The sequence below is a fragment of the Dermacentor variabilis genome, chromosome 1 (assembly GCF_050947875.1).
Source record: "Dermacentor variabilis isolate Ectoservices chromosome 1, ASM5094787v1, whole genome shotgun sequence".
Lineage (NCBI taxonomy): Eukaryota > Metazoa > Arthropoda > Arachnida > Ixodida > Ixodidae > Dermacentor > Dermacentor variabilis.
In genome coordinates, this window is record NC_134568.1 from 121,631,956 (window position 1) to 121,650,318 (window position 18,363).

The 18,363-nt window shown below is 49.3% G+C and overlaps 5 non-coding genes across 5 annotated transcripts; all 5 read left to right on the forward strand.

The window, feature by feature from the left end:
* Positions 1-5,282: 5,282 nt before the first annotated feature.
* On the forward strand, positions 5,283-5,354 carry TRNAP-AGG (transfer RNA proline (anticodon AGG)). Its single transcript has one exon. It is a non-coding gene; the product is annotated as a tRNA-Pro (tRNA).
* A 333-nt stretch (positions 5,355-5,687) lies between these two features.
* TRNAP-AGG (transfer RNA proline (anticodon AGG)) lies at positions 5,688-5,759 on the forward strand. The gene has a single exon. It is a non-coding gene; the product is annotated as a tRNA-Pro (tRNA).
* Positions 5,760-5,889: 130 nt separating this feature from the next.
* On the forward strand, positions 5,890-5,961 carry TRNAP-AGG (transfer RNA proline (anticodon AGG)). Its single transcript has one exon. It is a non-coding gene; the product is annotated as a tRNA-Pro (tRNA).
* A 5,309-nt stretch (positions 5,962-11,270) lies between these two features.
* TRNAP-AGG (transfer RNA proline (anticodon AGG)) lies at positions 11,271-11,342 on the forward strand. The gene has a single exon. It is a non-coding gene; the product is annotated as a tRNA-Pro (tRNA).
* Positions 11,343-16,634: 5,292 nt separating this feature from the next.
* TRNAP-AGG (transfer RNA proline (anticodon AGG)) lies at positions 16,635-16,706 on the forward strand. The gene has a single exon. It is a non-coding gene; the product is annotated as a tRNA-Pro (tRNA).
* Positions 16,707-18,363: the final 1,657 nt, after the last annotated feature.

The following is an 18,363-nucleotide window of genomic DNA, read 5'->3' on the forward strand; positions in this document are numbered from 1 at the left end:
GCTGTTCTTTTTCGCTCTCGGGCCAAGTTTTACCAATGCCTGGATATTCATAGTCGTTGTCCTCTTCTTTTTCTGCTGCTCGTCAAGATATGACGAAGGTGTACACGCGCCGCGAATGTGAACTGTTGTCGGCTCGTTGGTCTGAGCGATTCTGCTTCCGGCAGCCGAGCTGAGCGGACGTGTGAATCATGGGCTCCGAAGAAGCGGCTTTTGCGGCCACTGGCCGCGGTAACAGGCTTATCGACGATGACGAGGAAGCGAGCTACCAGTTTATTTTGCCACCACTAATGCATGCTTCGCTGTCCGAACATTCCTTATGGAATCTAAACGAATGCCCTGCTAAATTCCTTTATTTTTGTTTTTACTTTTAAGTTAATTATTACCAATTCAATATTACCTTCCTGATGTTATTTAACAGGCAATTCTGCGCTATTCAATGCTATTTCAATAACTATTAGGAAATTTATGCTCCATAATAATTTCGAATAATCCTCCCATCTCTTGGCCAATCCCCCATCGTGGGTAGGAGCCACACGCATCACAGGCCACAACAACAACAACAACAACACTGCCCAAGGGACCTGTCGTGAAAAACACGGTGTTTTTGCATGGCGACGTGCGAGAAAGGCCCTATAGGGTCGAAGACTTCCGAGATGCACTCGTCCCGACTGGATTGCTGCAGGAGGTCATGGCCCTTGGAGCCTACCAGATCAATCACGTATGGGCAGTCACCTTCTCGAGTGACGAGGCAACGAAAAGGATGCTGGCGTTGACAGAGCTCAACGTGAAGGGGCGTCGTTGCGTTATCGTCGACCCTCAAGACCAACAGGTACGCCTCCGCCTTCATTGGCTGCTGTATTGGGGGGCGGACGAAGATATAAAGGCAGCGCTAGCAGCCTTTGGCAACGTCGTGGAAGTGACGAGAGAACGATGGCGTGTCAGAGGCGTAGGCGACAAGGACTCAACGTCGCGGACCGTTCTGTTGAAGTTGAAGAGAGGGATGAAAGTCGATGACCTCCCGCCCCAAATCCGAGTCGCCGGTGAACTGGCCCTTGTGGTAGCGCCTGGACGGCCGATGCAGTGCCTACGATGCAAGGGTGTCGGACACGTCCGTCGCGAGTGCAAGGTACCGCGTTGCGCTCGATGTCGCAGCTTTGGACACTCCGAAGAACAGTGCGTGCGCACGTACGCTGCAGCTGTGGGGCCACCAGCGAACGAGGTCGTCGCGCTGCTGAAGCCGAGGACGCTGCCAAGGGGGCTGGTGAGAAGGAGAGCGCCAGCAATGCGGAGGCGACATCGAAGGCAGCGAAAGATACAAAAGATGTATGTGTTACCCTCGAAAAGAAAGATGGGACAACAACGGGTCCTGCAGAAGAGCGGGCGAAAAACAAAGAAAACTACCTTGTAGTTGATGAAGCCGCATGCGAGACAGAAGGTGGGAATCCGGCCCAACCAGCGACCCTATGGATACGAGCGGCAACGCTACCTTTAAGAGGCCGCTAGACGCTACCGACGGGAAAACAGTTGCAAAGAACCATGCCTATGGGCCACCTGCAAAGACAACTTTGACGAGAAGGAGCAGCTTCAAGCCCTCTCCAAACATTCATCGGGATAGGAAGGCCGGCGACAAGCCACAACCGTCTGCGGACCACACCAGACCACTAGACGGTCCCGGAGGCGTCTAGCCGCTGGCTAGACGTTGTGGTGAGCACCGTGCTCCGGGCCTCTCTCACTTTCCCGTATTAGCAATGGCTACCAACCCAACGCTTAGCTTAGGCACACTAAACGTGAGAGGTCTGGGCGCCAAGCGTAAACAAAGCCAAGTGTACCGCATGATGGTGGACCAAGACCTCGACGTTCTGGCCGTGCAGGAGACAAAGGTTAAAGGGGAGGAGGAGACCCGGGGCATGGTTCCAAGTTTTATGTCCTTGTACTACGCGGTAGTGAGCCATGCTAAAGGTGCGTCGGCGGGTGTTATTTTATCTATTAGGAAACTTCCAGGCTTATCTATCGAAAATTATTTTTCATGCCCTTCAGGCAGGTTAGTGTACGTTGACTTTAATGTTGGTAATGATTCGTGGCGTGTTTTGTGTGTATATGCACCCAATGTTTCTAAAGAGCGCACTCTGTTTTTTTTTTCATCCTTAAGGACGCACATTTGCATGAACAGAAAAGTGATAATTCTGGGGGATTTTAATTGTGTACTCCGAGATCGGGACAGAACAGGCCGAAGAACAAATGACAAAAGCTGCCATGTCCTTACTGAATTATTAGCCGAGTTCGACCTAGACGACGTGGCTGACTGTCTGGTTGGAACACGCGACGTTCATTACACACACTTCCAGGGCAATAGTCACGCTCGTCTAGACAGAATGTACGTGTCACTAGACTTAATACCCCTGTGTAACAGCTACGGTGTCACGCCTCTTTCATTCACTGATCACTGTTTGGTCAAGATGTATGTTGGACGCAAAGCAAAACACCACAATTTCACGTGGGCGATGTGGAAAATGAATTCCAAATTGTTAACTGACGAGCTTTTTCTAAGCAAAGTACAGGAATACTTGAAAGAAGTGGGAAATAACGTGTTGCGAGTCACCGAAAGGTGGGAAAATTTTAAACAACGAATTAAACTAGCCGCCATCGATCGCTCCTGCAAAATAAAGTACGAAGAAAGAGTTAAAGAAAAAGAACTAAGGGTGATGTTGGAAAAGTTAACGGCCTTAGAGTGCAGCCAACCGGGCGCATACAAAGACGATTTGCGTAGCATCAAATCGAAATTGGAGCTATGCGATGAAGAGCGATATCGGGGAGCGATTATACGCGCAAGGGCAGAGGCATTCACAGCAGATGAGGCTCCAACTAAACGTGCGCTCGGTCTTGAAAAGAAGCACGCACTGCGTAACCACGTAGATGTACTTGAAATAGATAATCACGAAATAACCGACTGTGAGGACATAGCGCAAGTGTTTTTCCAGCACTTTCAACAGCTTTTTGCATCGACTCCTGTTGACGTAGATGCCTTTAGAGCCACGTTTTTGGGACGCATGCCGCAACTCAGCGACGACACGAAGAACAGACTAGAGGCACCGATATCAGCACATGAAGTGGAAAAGGCAATTGATGATTTAAAAACTGGAAAATCGCCGGGTCCGGATGGCCTTTGCGCCGCTTTTTATAAACAATTTAAATCAGACTTGTCGCCTCTTCTCGCTGACGTCTTTAACGAAGCGTATGAAGTAAATTCATTGCCATATTCTTTCGGGGAAGCACACACCGTGCTCATCCCTAAGACCGACGAGCCTACGAAATTAAAACATGTAACGTCGTACAGACGGATATCACTTACCAACAGTGATTACAAAGTATTCATGAAGATCATTGCTGGCAGGTTACAATTAGTAATGGAAACCATAGTAGGTAGTCACCAAACATGCGGCATCAAGGGACGTACTATTAGCACAAACATACACATAATGAGATCAATTCTAGAATGTTGTGACGCCTTAAGGTCGCGAGTTGCTATTCTCCGACTTGATTTGGAGAAAGCTTTTGACTGTGTTGCTCATGTTATTTTAATTGCCATTCTAAAGCATATAATTGTCGGGTCCATAATTACTGACGGGGTGACCATGGCGTACCGGAACGGAAGTACTAAGCTTATAATTAACAAGTCACTGGGGGCCCCCATCTGCATTCAACGTTCCGTGCTTCAGGGCTGCCCAGCCAGCCCACTCCTGTTCTGTATTTATCTAGAGACTCTGTGTTTGGCAGTGATTAAGAACAAATGTATTCATGGGTTTACAATGCAAGCATCAGAAGTTAAACTTCTAGCCTATGCTGATGACGTAGCCGTGTGTTACAACGACAAGGAGAGCGTTTTGCAAACGATAAATGTTCTTTAAAATTTTGGCAAAATAACTGGAAGCAGAGTAAACTGGAGAAAGTGCCCCGGTATTGGGCATGGGGAGTGGCCTAAGACCCCCGCTATCTTTGCGAATGTCACGTGGTCGACAACGCCATCAAAATACCTGGGTGTACCACTTGAAGCTTATAAACAGAGCGACGAATACTGGCAGTGCGAGCTTAAAAGGGTTAAAGAGAAGGCTGAGGCGTGGAAAGCCAAGAACCTTTCAGTATTTGCAAGGGCTACTGTGTGCAACTTGTTTTTCGTAGCTAAGCTATGGTACGTTATGCAATTCATTTTTTGTAACATAGCCAATGTACAGAAATTCCACAGAGTTTTTGCCGTGTTTGTGTGGGGTTTTGGATGGGAGAGATGCAGCGCAACGATCTGTTCAGACGGGTGAAAGATGGAGGGCTAGGGCTGGCCCACCTGTTTGTGAGGCAATTAGTCGGACGGTTCTTTTTCTTCAGGAACAATGATAATCCATTTCTTCAATCGGTTTGCAAGGTTAGACTTGCGCATTTGTTACCAGAGTTTATTATAAGCTCTGGAAGTGTACCGGGGGCAGTGTTCGGTTTCTATAAGGAAATTGTGCTGAGTGTTCGTTTCCTTTCTGTACGGTTTTCCAAAGAATATTTCTTTACGGTCACAAGAAAAAGGCTGCGCAATGATCTATTGGACAGCCTTTTTCCCCCACCTCGGTACCAAACTATATACAGTCGAGGCCCATGCCAGAATGTTTTGAAACGTTTTAAAAAAATGCAGGTACCGCCTGGTATGAAAACTTTCTTTTTCAAACTACACACACGAACACTATCAGTTGCAACGTTTTTAGAAGAAAGGGGCTTTTACATGCCATGGGGCTCACATTGCTTCATATGCAAATAACCAGAAACAATAGACCTTGTTTTTTTACATTGTTGGGCGGGAGTTTTCTTTTGGGATGTTCTACAGCGAACAATAAAGAAAGAATTTCCTCTTGATCCACATGGCATAAGGTATCTACCGATAGATGACGAGGACGGAACACCTTTCGATCAGATAATGTTAACTGGCCTCTACTGTATATGGCGAGCCCGCATGGCTGGCTTCTACTGCGATCCCGATGCAAGACCAGCCCGTGTTTTCTTTCGAGAACAAATAACACGTTTTCTTGATGTGCTTGCTACACAAGAGTGTCCTCCGCCTTGGATGGCCAGGATAGAACCCCTGGCTAATCTTAAAGAATGTTAAACAACGCCAGCTCACATATAACAGTCGGCTTTTACTTATTAATTTTTCTTAATTGCTGAGAAGTTCATCTGTCTGTGTATATATGTTCCTTATGTTGTCCTTCTGATGTACCGCTAATTACTGGCAATAAAGAAAAAAAAAAGGCTCGTTGGTCTAGGGGTATGATTCTCGCTTAGGGCGCGACAGGTCCCGGGTTCAAATCCCGGACGAGCCCTCTATTTTTTTCGCTCTCAGGCCGAGAGTTACCAATGACTGGATATCCATAGTCGTTGTCCTCTTCTTTTTCTGCTGCTCGTCAAGATATGACGAAGGTGTACGCGCGCCGCGAACGTGGACCGTTGTCGGCTAGTTGGTCTAGGGGTATGATTCTCGCTTAGGGTGCGAGAGGTCCCGGGTTCAAATCCCGGGCGAGCCCTCTATTTTTTTTTTCGCTCTCAGGCCGGTAGTTACCAATGACTCGATATTCATATTCGTTGTCCTCTTCTTTTTCTGCAGCTCGTCGAGATATGACGAAGGTGTACCCGCGCCGCGAACGTGAAATGTTGTCGGCTCGTTGGTCTAGGGGTATGATTCTCGCTTAGGGTGCGAGAGGTCCCGGGTTCAAATCCCGGACGAGCCCGCTATTTTTTTTCGCTCTCAGGCCGAGAGTTACCAATGACTGGATATCCATAGTCGTTGTCCTCTTCTTTTTCTGCTGCTCGTCAAGATATGACGAAGGTGTACACGCGCCGCGAACGCGAACCGTTGTCGGCTCGTTGGTCTAGGGGTATGATTCTCGCTTAGGGTGCGAGAGGTCCTGAGTTCAAATCCCGGACGAGCCCTCTATTTTTTTCGCTCTCAGGCCGAGAGTTACCAATGACTGGATATCCATAGTCGTTGTCCTCTTCTTTTTCTGCTGCTCGTGAAAATATGACGAAGGTGTACGCGCGCCGCGAACGTGGACCGTTGTCGGCTCCTTGGTCTAGGGGTATGATTCTCGCTTAGGGTGCGAGAGGTCCCGGGTTCAACTCCCGGGCGAGCGCTCTATTTTTTTTCGCTCTCAGGCCTAGAGTTACCAATGACTGGATATTCATAGTCGTTGTCCTCTTCTTTTTCAGCTGCTCGTCAAGATATGACGAAGGTGTACACGCGCCGCGAACGTGAAATGTTGTCGGCTCGTTGGTCTAGGCATTCTACTTCCGGCTACCGTTCAGTACGGACGTCGAATGTCGCGCTCCGTAGGGGCGGTGTTTGCGGCTATGCCAAGCCGCGGAAACAGGATGCCTGCGTCCGTTGAACCGGAATACCATGTTGTTTTGCCGCCACTGCCTGCAGGTTCGTGTGCTTTAAACACAGTTTTTCTTCACGGCGACGTGAAAGCGAGACCATTCCGTGTCGAAGATTTTCGCGACACGCTGGCTCATCTGAAATTGCTCCCCGAGGTGGTCGCCTTGGGGGCTTTCCAGATGAACCACGTCTGGGCGGTGACGTTCGAGAGTGCAGAGGCGACAAAGAAAATGCTGAAGTATACGGAAGTTCAAGTCAAGGAACGACGATGTTTGGTTGTGGATCCACACAACCGGTATGTCCGGGTTAAACTCCACTGGTTGCTGCACAATGTGCACGACGAAGACGTACACGCGGCGTTTGCTCCATACGGGAAAGTTAACGACGTCCAGAAAGAGCAATGGCGTGTACCAGGCATCACGGACAAGGGGTCGTCTATGCGTACGGTGACCCTCAAGCTGAAGCCAGGCGTGACACTTGACGATCTACCGCATCAGCTACGAGTAGCAGGCATGATGGCGCTAGTGGTCGTGCCAGGTCGTGCTCCACTGTGTCTTCGATGCAACCGTACGGGGCCCATCAGGCGCGAGTGCCGCGTGCCACGTTGCTCTGTGTGTCGACGCTTCGGCCACGAAGAAAGTCAGTGCGTGCGCACGTATGCAAACGTTGCGGGGCCACCGAGAAGTGAGGAAGTCGTCAACGAGCGCCTCATGGACGAAGTCGACGCAGAGGAAAGTGCCGGTGCGTCGAGACCATCTCTGGCGCCACTTTCAAAGAAAGACCCAGCCACAAATTCTACGAAACGAGATGTAGAGCAGGTTGCGAGTGAAGCCATACCGACATCTGGCAAGACTACATCAGCTAAGGACGCTGAAACAAGTAATGACGCAAGCACAAGAAAGAAACCCTCCGTAGCAACGAGTGAGGACGATTCAAGCGTAATGGACACTACGGAAACCAGCAAAGCAGCGGTAGCGGCCAAAAGAACCCACGAAGGAAGTACCGGCGAAGAGCAGAAGGCGAGCACTCAAAGTGCGAGTGAACCACCTGTGAAGACAGCAACTGGTCGGAGGCCAACCGTTAGACCAACGCCAACCATACCGCCGGACAGAAAGGCGGCGGCGGCACAGCGGACTTAACAGGTCGTACGTTCGCGTGTTCTTGCTCGTGCCGGGGGGGGGGGGGGGGGAGGTCGGGAGGGGGGGAAATGCTGCTACTTCTGATCTGCCGATGGATGACCAGTCAACAATGCAGGCTGAACGCAGACTCGCCACGGTAATGTGAGTGATCCTTCGTCACTGACGAGAGCTGCAAATGTATTGGTATCTATCGGCCTTGATCTCTTTCCCGTAGAAATGGCGATACGCATTGAAACACCCTTACGCGTAGGCACGATTAACGTGCGGGGACTTCCGGCAAAGAAGAAGCAGTACCAGCTTAATCGCCTGTTCATCGAAAATAATCTGGACATTATTGCTGTACAAGAGACAAAGATTGAAACTGAGGAAGGGACCGGACGCCTAGTCCAAACGTTCATGTCTAGATATTATGTGTGCGTTTCTCATGCTGTTGGTAGAGCAGGGGGCTGTGCGCTCTTTCTATGCAATAATATTGGTATAAATGTGGAAAATGTATTTAGTGATGATACCGGGCGTATTATAATGTGCGATTTTATGTTTTGCAATCTCAAGTTTCGCGTTATCTGTGTTTACGCGCCGAATAGAACAGCCGAGCGCAGGGTTTTTTTTTTTTTTGAAAGCGTGGAATGGGGTCACTTGAAGTGTGAGAGAACCATGGTCATGATGGGAGACTTCAACTGTGTCTGCAAAGTGGAAGACAGAGCCCGTAATCTGTCTGGTCTCGAAGGCAGTGCGCTTCTCTTGGCAGCACTCGTTGAAGAACATAATTTAGAGGTATAGGCGACGTTTTAGCCAATAATGATACACCTCGGTTCACTCATTTTCAAGGGGACAGCCATGCCAGACTGGATCGTGTCTATGTTTCTGGGGAAGCGTTGCCATTGTGCAGTGATTATGAAGTCAAACATGTTTATTTTAGCGACCACAGTTTGGTCCGTTTTTCCCTTGGTCCAAAGAAGCCGTCAAGTTTCAACTGGGGTCTTTGGAAACTCAATGAAAAATTGCTGCAAGACGACATATTCATTTAAAAAATTCAAGATAGCATTCAAGAGCTGTTATCGGGTGTTCACAGTGACTGCACGGAAAGGTGGGAGTGTTTTAAGCAAGAAACAAAGTTAATAGCCATAGAAAGGTCCAGCGTTTTACACCACCAAGAAAAAAGAAATGAAATAGAATTACAAAGTGAGCTCAACTTCTATTTAAGCATGGAAAGCATGCGTCCTGGTTGTTTCGCTAAAGAAATAAAGCGAACGAAAGCACAGTTGGAACTTGTCGATAAGGAAAAATATCGGGGCGCAATCATTCGCGCACGCGCAGAGCATCTATGGTGCGGATAACAACCTACAAAGCGCTCCTTTTCGGATGAAAAAAGTTATGCCACACGAAAGGAGATAAATGCGATAACATACCGTAATGAAATAGTACGTGATAAGAAAACCATCCAACTTGCCTTTGTAGAATATTACAGCGAACTCTTAGGACATGAAACGCAATGCGAACAGGGGTTCGAAAATGAATTCTTACACCTTTTGCCAAGTCTAGATGATGAACAACGAAATAGATTAGAAATCCCAATAAGCATCAAGGAAATAGAGCAGGCTATAGATGACCTGAGCCCTGGGAAAACGCCAGGACCTGATGGACTGAGTGGATCATTCTATAAAGCTTTCAAAACAGATATAGCTGCAGCTCTTTATTACGTTATCACAGAAGCCTATGAAAAGCGGGTACTGCCACCGTCGTTTCGCGAGTCATATTGTCCTGATACGCAAAACTACCGATCCCTCATCACTCCTATCCGTGCGAGCCTACCGACCAATCGGCTTAACTAACTCAGACTATAATATATACACTAAAGTTTTGGGCAGAAGGCTACAGAGTATAATAACACGATTGATAGGGCCACATCAAACATGTGGCATTAAGGGGAGGTCAATAACTACAAACGTACACGTAGCAAGAACAGTACTTGAGCATTGTGACGACTTTTCTGGTAGGGTGGCCATGTTACAATTGGACCTAGAAAAAGCGTTCGATAGAGTGACACACACAATTCTTTTCAATGTTTTGGAGCACGTGAATGTGGGAACAATCTTCACAGAAGGGATCAGAATGTGCTATGCAGACTTTTCCACAAAGGTAATCCTTGATAGAGCACTCTCTCCCAGCATTGCGGTCAGGTCTTCCGTAAGACAGGGATGTGGTTTATCGCCTCTACTGTTTGCCCTATATCTAGAGCCACTGTGTCTAAAGATAATAAAAGAGAGCCATGTCCGGGGTTTTAGGGTGGCTTACAGTGAGGAAAAATGGTTAGCATACGCGGATGACGTCGCTGTTTTTTGTGATGACAAGCAAAGTGTACGCAATACCGTTAATGTTGTGACAAAGTATTGTAAGATGACCGGGAGTGCAATTAATTGGGGCAAGTCGATTGGGATATGGTATGGACAATGGGAAGACACACCTTCACTTTTTGCGAAAATGCAGTGGACGAATATGCCTACCAAGTACCTTGGGGTACCTCTGCAACACCACCAGGACACCAAAGATTATTGGCAAGGAGAGGTCGAAGAAATTAAGGCGAAAACGGCAAGGCTGGGTGGGAGAGAACTATCAATATTCACAAAAGCAACAGTGTGTAATGTGTTTTTAGTGGCCAAAATTTGGTATGTTTTACAAGCATTGTGCGCATCAAGAGTCGGCATACAAAGAATACACCGGCAGTTTGCAATCTTCATTTGGTGTTGCGTATGGGAGCGCTCTAGTCGCACTAATTTGTTCAGAACAGTGAAAAGTGGAGGCCTAGGGTTGGTTCATCTCTTTTTAAGACAAGTCGTGTCGAGATTTTTGTTCCTACGTGATCAGAAAGATACATTCTTGTGCACAGTCCTTCAATGACGTTTGAGCAACGCGTTGCCTCAATTCGTTGTGTCCTCCGATTACAGCACAGGACCTAGGCTCGGAGGCTTCCTGCGAGAAGTCGTATTGGCCTTTGACTTCCTACATACGCGCTTTTCATTGAATTACCTTGCATCTGTTAAACGGAAAAGACTGTACAAAGATTTACTTGATGTATCATTGCCAGTGCCTGTCTATCGTTCAATGTACCGCGTTGAATCCAGAGGAAGAAATGTGCTCAAGCGAGTGAAGCGGATGCCCGTATGGTCATCCGCAAAAACCTTTTTCTTCCATTTAGACAGTGGAACGCTCCCAGTGAAGCCATGGCTAAGAGAAAGGGGAATCTTTGTGCAGTGGTCTGTAAACTGCTCAAGATGCAGGCAACCAGAGACGATTGAGCATATCTTTCATGATTGTTCAGATGCAATGTTCTTGTGGGACATCCTACAAAGAACGTTGAAAAAGGAATTACCGATAACACCGTACGGAATCCGCTTCTTGCCAACTGAGAACGCAGATATGCCATGTGACATGTTTATGGCAATATGTTTACATAGCCTGTGGAAAACAAGAATGGATGAGCGTCATGAGAGGCTTGTTATTCATCCTGCGAGAGAGAATTTCATTGAAAGCGTGCTATGTCTGCGTGAAGCTTATAAAACGAGAACAGAACCACCCGAATGGATGCATGTATTGGATGAACTAGCGGTAATCAAGTGTTTTTAACTATTCGCAAGGGCCCAAGACGGTCATTGCTCTTACCATTATGAAGTATGTGTGTTTATGTCGTATGTGTACGTCGAAGACCGGCAATAAAGAAAAAAAAGGGCTCGTTGGTCTAGGGGTATGATTCTCGCTTAGGGTGCGAGAGGTCCCGGGTTCAAATCCCGGACGAGCCCTCTATTTTTTTTCGCTCTCGGGCCAAGTTTTACCAATGCCTGGATATTCGTAGTCTTTTTTTTTTCTTTATTGCCTGACCTTCGCTACATAACTTTTCACAAGAGACAACGATCACCGTAACGAAAACCAAAGTACAATATACATTTGCTCTGTGCGCTCGTATTCAACCAGTATCGTACTGGCTTAGTCTAATCAAAATTCGCGCAAATCCACCAACGGCTCTACTCTTGGGAGCCACTCGGGTGTTTCCTCTGCCGCTTATTGGATAGCGACAAACCAGTGCATCTGTTCCCTGAAATACATCCGTGCAGGCCGCGCATCTTTATCAACATGGTATCCCGCCATTCTCGCGCGCCAAATACAGTGGAGGCCCAAGAGCATAATTAGATCAATAGGCACCTCGTCCTCATTATCTATGCTTAAGTAACAGATGCCATACGGGTCCAGTGGAAATTCTTTCTTTAGTGTCCTCTCCAATACATCCCAGAAGAACACGCCTTCCCAAAAGTTTAAAAAACATGATCTGTTGTCTCTGGCTGCTTACAAATTAAACAATGCTTTCCCCTCGGTAAAAATACTCCCTTTCCCTCCAAAAACTCCTTAAATGGTAATGTTCCAATGTGTAATTTAAAAAAAGGTTTTTGTTCCTGGCGGAACCTGCATTTTTTTCACTCTTTTTAAAACATCGCTGCTTGGACCTCCACCGTACGAGGACCTGTACAATGGCACTGGAAAAAGAACATCACGCAAAGCACAATACAGTTTTTGTTCACACCAGACAGGTAATCGTTCGAGAAGCGCACTGAAAGAAATCGGATACTCGATACGACTTCTTTGTAAAAACCTCGAATTCCTCCCGAAAACTCTTCGGTTGAAACCACATACTCTGGCAGCCGTCTACTCAGCCTCATTTGACATACCGAGCGCAAGATAGGGCCGGTTGCGTCCCTAAAGAACAAGAAGCGGTTTACCAGCTGCCGTACAAAGATGTGGCCCAATCCCAGCCCCCCGTCTTTTACCCGCCGGAACAAGTTGGTCCGGCTGCAGCGCTCGCATTCTGACGCCCAGACAAAGACGGCGAAAATCCTGTGTAGCTTCTGAGCATTTGACCGTGAACAGTGCAATACCTGCATTACGTACCAAAGCTTGCTAATAAAGAAAAGGTTGCAAACGGTGGCTCTGGCAAAAATAGAAAGGCTAGTGCCTTTCCACTTTTCAGCTCTCTCCCGCGTCTCCTTGACCGGCCCTTTCCAGTACTGCTCGCTATCACTATAAGCATCTAGCGGGACGCCCAAGTACTTGGCGGGGTCGTCACCCAATGCACGTTGGCGAAATGATCTGGCTTCGTTGGCCAGGATCCATGCCAGAGACCTAGGCACTTCGACCAGTTAACTCCGCTACCAGTGACATGGCTAAATTTACGGACACATTTGACAGCCTCAATTATGCTCACCTGATCCTCAGCGAAAACAGCGACATCATCGGCATAAGCCAGCAGCTTCACTTCTACAGCTTGTAGCTTAAATCCAGCAATTCTATTGTTTTCTATCAATCTCTTGCACAGGGTTTCAATGTAGATACAAAACAAGAGAGGGCTGAGGGGGCAGCCCTGACGCACAGAGCGCTGCAGGCTAATGGGAGCCCCCAAACTCTTATTCACGATCAATCTGGTCGTGCAGTTACGGCACGCCAGGGCGACCCCCTCGCAGATTACAGATCCGAGATTGGCTAAAACGGCCAACAAGAATTCATGAGCCACGCAATCAAAAGCCTTCTCGAGGTCAATTTGTAAAATGGCAATCCGACCATTACTATCATCACAGCACTCAAGTACACTGCGGGCTTTGTGAATATTAGCAACAATAGATCGGCCTTTTATACCACATGTCTGGTGAGGCCCGACGATGCCCTGTATCACTGACTGTAATCTGCGCGCCAATATCTTCATAAAGATATTGTACTCGATATTGGTGAGTGCTATGGGACGATACGCCGTAACATACCTTAATTTCGCTGCATCATCAGTTTTAGGAATAGGACGGAGGCAATATGTTCCATTTGTAAGCTTCGTTAAAGATTACATTCAATACAGGGCTAATTTCGTGCTTAAATTCTTTATAAATTATAAAAACCGGCGCTAAAGCCGTCTGGTCCAGGCGATTTTCCTTGGTTTAAGTTGTCTATGGCCTGTTCAACTTCAGGATTCAGTTATCTCTAGTTCCAATCTTTGTTTTCTTTCGTCCTCCAGTCGGGGTATAGCACGCAAAAACTCATTCCCAAATGTGGTAGCGTCTACTTTGTGGTACGAGAATAGCGCCTGGTAATGCTCATGAAAAGCTGCTTTGATGTCGTCTGTGTCTGTTGATAAGGTCCCGCGCCATTCTATTCCGTCGATGTGGTTCCTGTCAGCGCGTGCTTTTTCTAACCCTAGCGCTCGTTTCGAAGGCGCTTCACCTGCAGCTGTGTCTTCAGCCCTTGCCCTCACCAGGGCTCCCCGATAGCGTTGCTCTTCGAGTTGCTCTAACTGTTGTTTCACTTTTCTTATGTCTTCTATCCATTTGCCCGGTGCCTGAGAGATTCCTGCCTGAGCAGTTTATGAAGAAGCGTCTTTAACTCGGTCTCTTTTTGTTTCTTTGCGTAACGAATACAGGTAGCCCTCACTATTGCCTTTATTTTTAAGGTTTCCTTACTCGGCTCCCACTGCTGCCATACGTGAAGGTTTTTACTGGGGTCTATTTTCCTTATTTCTTCTCTTACTGCTCGGTTAAACGGTTCATCCTGAAGAAGCTTGTTATTTAATTTCCACGTTTCCCATGGGAAAGTGTTGCCTCGCTTTGGAATTCCTATACAGCACTGAACTAAACAATGGTCAGAAAACGACACTGGCTCTACTTCGTAACTGTTACATTCCTGAAGGATGTCAACAGACGCATAAATGCGGTCGAGCCGTGCGTGACAAGAGCCCTCAAACCATGCGTACTTCAGAGCACGCGCTCCTTCGAGGCACTCTGCCACATCCTCAACGTCCCAGTTCTCTACAATTCGCGACAACACTTCCGTGCTTTTGTCTCTAAATCCACGAACGCTTGTTTTATCCCGCGCACTGAGGACACAATTGAAATTGCCCATTACTATGAGCTGTCTTCCCTTGCATAGACGCTCTTCAATGTGGTGAAAAAACTGAGCCCTTTCATTCACCTTATTGGGCGCTTACAAGCACACAATACGCCACTCGTTGTTGTTGAACGAAAAATCGACGACAACACACCGGCCCGACACACACGAATAAATTGCATGCACCTCTAGCCCCGGCAACTTCTTAACAAAAAGGACACAGTCAGCGGGTGGGCCCACCGCATGACTGACGACGGCAGAAAACCTAGACGTGAAACGCCGCACCATAACGCCGGTCTCTTTTTCACCATCGACTTTCGTCTCCTGCACGGCTAGCACGTCAATGTCGTGCTCCGTTATAAGCCGGTAAAGCTGGCCTTGCTTTCTTTTCCCTGCCAGTCCTCGAACATTTAAAGTAACGACTTTCAATGGACACGCTGGAGCCATTTCAACAAAAGGGGAAGAGACTGGCAATATGGTGCTTACCTCTCGCGTCTAGCACAAGGTTAGACGCCGCCATCGCCGCCAGTGCGGTCCGGCGGAAGAACATGAGCGTGTCCTAGGGACTCCGAATTTCCGGCGCTCTTGTCTACCGGAACGTTAGGGCGCGGCTGAAAAGAAGACCGCCGGGCTTGAGGCGCCTTTGCCGGGGGCTCCTCGGCTCCAGGCGTCGCCGTCTGGTCACCGTCGGCGCTGGTTTGGGCGTGGGAACGCTTCGCCGCAGCGGAGACGCTGGTAGGCGTGCGGGCCCCACTCTTGTCCGGTTGCAGCTCGCTCGGACCCTTGGGCTCGACGACCTTGGGCTCCGAAGCTTTCTCCCCATCCTTTTCGGTTGTCTCGTTTGACCTAGGCAAGTCGTCCGTTGGCTGTTGGCTCGGTGAATCTTCCCCAGTGAGGGCGTCACCGCCGGTAGACGCTGACGAGTCGAGTGGCCCCGTCTGCTTGCCTGCCTCGTCCGTTCCCCTCGCTGCATCCTCGGCTTCAACAACGTCCATGAGTTCCGGATTCTCGTCCGTCTTTCCCAGCCCGGTAGCGGACGCGTAGGTACGGACGCAGTCAGCGTCCGCGTGTCCGTAGCGTCTGCACTTCGAGCACCTGGGCACCTTGCAGTCGCGGCGAACATGGCCCGTGCCATGGCAGCGCAGGCACTGCATCGGCCGCCCGGATACCACCACAAGGGACAACTCACCGGCGACTCGAACCTGGTGGGGCAGGTCGTCCACCTTCATTCCCGGCTTGAGCTTGAGCAGCACGGTTCTCGTGGTTGAGCCCTTCTCTCTCATGCCTTGGACGCGCCAACGCTCCCGCGTCACCTCGGTTACGTTCCCGAACGCCGCAAAAGCAGTCCGGATGTCTTCATCTTGCACTCCGTGGAGCATCCAATGCAGGCGCAGTTTAACCTGCTGGTCCTCAGGGTCAATAACAATGCAGCGGCGGCCTTTAACTTGCAGCTCCTTGAAAGCGGCCAGTTTCCTTGTGGCTTCCTCGCTGTTGAACGTCACCGCCCACACATGATTGATCCGGTACGCTCCCAACACCACGACCTCGGGGAGCACACCAGCGTTGGCGAGGACGTCTCGAAAATCTTCGACCATGCAGGGCCTCACCCGCACATCGCCGTGGAAAAACAACTTGTTTAAAACAACACGACCAGTTGTTGTTGTTCTAGCCTGTGGCACGTGTGGCTCCTACCCACGATGGGGGATTGGCCAAGAAATGGGTGAATTATACCAAAAGAATATAGAGCATAAATTTCCTAATATTTATGGGAATAGCATTGAATAGGGTGGAATTACCGGTTAAAATGTAATCAGGAAGGTGCTCTTGAATGAGTAATAATTAATTTAAAAGTAATAAAAATAGAATTTAGCAGGGCATTCGTTTAGATTCTGTAAGGAATGTTTGGACAGGGAAGCATGCATCCCTGTGGCTGAATCCCAAAGTGGACGCCCCGAACGAAAGCACGATCTCATAGTCCTTGTCGTCTTCGACGCTGCTCCTGTTTCCGCGGCCGGCAAGTGCCGCAGACGCCGCTCCAGCGGAGCTCATGATCCTGCGTCCGTTCGCTAGCGCGTCAGAAAGTAGAATGGATATTCGTAGTCGTTGTCCTCTACTTTTTCTGCAGCCCGTCAAGATATCACGAAGATGTGCACGCGCCGAAAATGCGAAGTGTTGTCGGCTCGTTGGTCTAGGGGTATGATTCTCGCTTAGGGTGCGAGAGGTCCCGGGTTCAAATCCCGGACGAGCCCTCTATTTTTTTTTCGCTCTCAGGCCGAGAGTTGCCAATGACTGGATATTCGTACTCGTTGTCCTCTTCTTTTTCTGCTGCTCGTCAAGATATGACGAAGGTGTACACGCGCCGCGAATGTGAACTGTTGTCGGCTCATTGGTCTAGGGCAGTCTAGGGGTATGATTTTCGCTTAGGGTGCGAGAGGTCCCGGGTTCAGATCCCGGACGAGCCCTCTATTTTTTTTCGCTCTCAGGCCGAGAGTTACCAATGACTGGATATTCGTAGTCATTGTCCTCTTCTTTTTCTGCCGCCCGCGAAGATATGACGAAGATATAAACGCGCCGCGAACGTGAACTGTTGTTGGCTGGTTGGTCTAGCATTCTGCTTCCGGCTGCCGAGCTGAACGGATCACGAGATCATGAGCTCCAATGGCTTATGCGGCTGTTAGCCGTGGAGAGGCTTTCGACGGAGGAAGAGAAGGATTTCCAGGTTATTTTGCCTCGGCTACCTACAGGACGCATCGTTTTAAACACAGTTTTTTTACACGACGACGCTCATGTTCGCCCGTTCCATGTAAAAGATTTCCGGGACGCGCTTGAAGCTGTTGGTATGCTCTCTGGCGTTGTCGCCCTTGGAGCGTACCATATCAACCATGTATGGGCGATAATGATGAAGACAGCCGCGGCTGCTCAAAAGTTGGCGGTACTAAAGGAGCTGCAGGTGAAAGGGCGTCGCTGCCTGGTCATAGACCCCAAGGAACAACAGGCGAAGCTCCGTCTCCACTGGCTTCGCCATGGGGTGGATGACGAAGACGTGAAGACCATGCTGGCCTCCTTTGGCAAAGTGACGGAAGTGACCCGCGAGCTCTGGCGAGTGGATGGCGTTTCCGACAAGGGCTCGACGACCCAAGCAGTGCTGTTGCAGCTGAAAACTGGGCTGAAAATTGCCGACCTGCCCCACCAGATCCGTGTCGCCGGCGAGCTTGCGCTGGTGGTAGCCCCTGGTCGTCCCATGCAGTGCCTGCGCTGCCGGGGCTCTGGCCACGTTCGTCGAGAATGTAAGGTTCCCCGTTGCTCCCGGTGCAGGCTTTTCGGACACAACGACGCGGACTGTGTACGTTCTTACGCAGTAGCCGCGGGCTCGGAGCAGAGCGAGGCGTCGACATCAGAATATATGATGGACGTGAGCGAGGCGGAGGAAGCGGCCAAGGGAACTGGAAACGGCAGCGTAACGGCAGAAACCAGCGGGACGACGAAGACGACTCAAGGAGGACGAGGCAACGTCTCTCCCCCTAGTAGCCAGCAGCTACATTCGAGAGCGTGAGGATGGCCCTACAAGAAAATGAAAGTCGCCAGCCAGCTACGGATGCTACGCAAGCACAGGAAGACAACGCGACCCCAGTTGGCGCCCGTGTCGAAGGCGTCTCGGCACCGGTCAAGAGGTTCCTGCAACCGAAGGAGGAAGTCGACGAAAAGGCTGGCGGTGGCCCTGAGCCACCGCCCGCTAAGACGCTTTCCGAAAGGCGATCCACCCTCAAGTTTAAGCCGAACCTGTAGGCCGACCGTAGGCCCACTGCAAAGCCGACCAAAAACGAACTCGTGCGACGGCCACCGGATGGCAACGGAGGCGTCTAGCAGTGATCTAGACGTTAAGGTGAGCACCATGCTCCGGGCCTT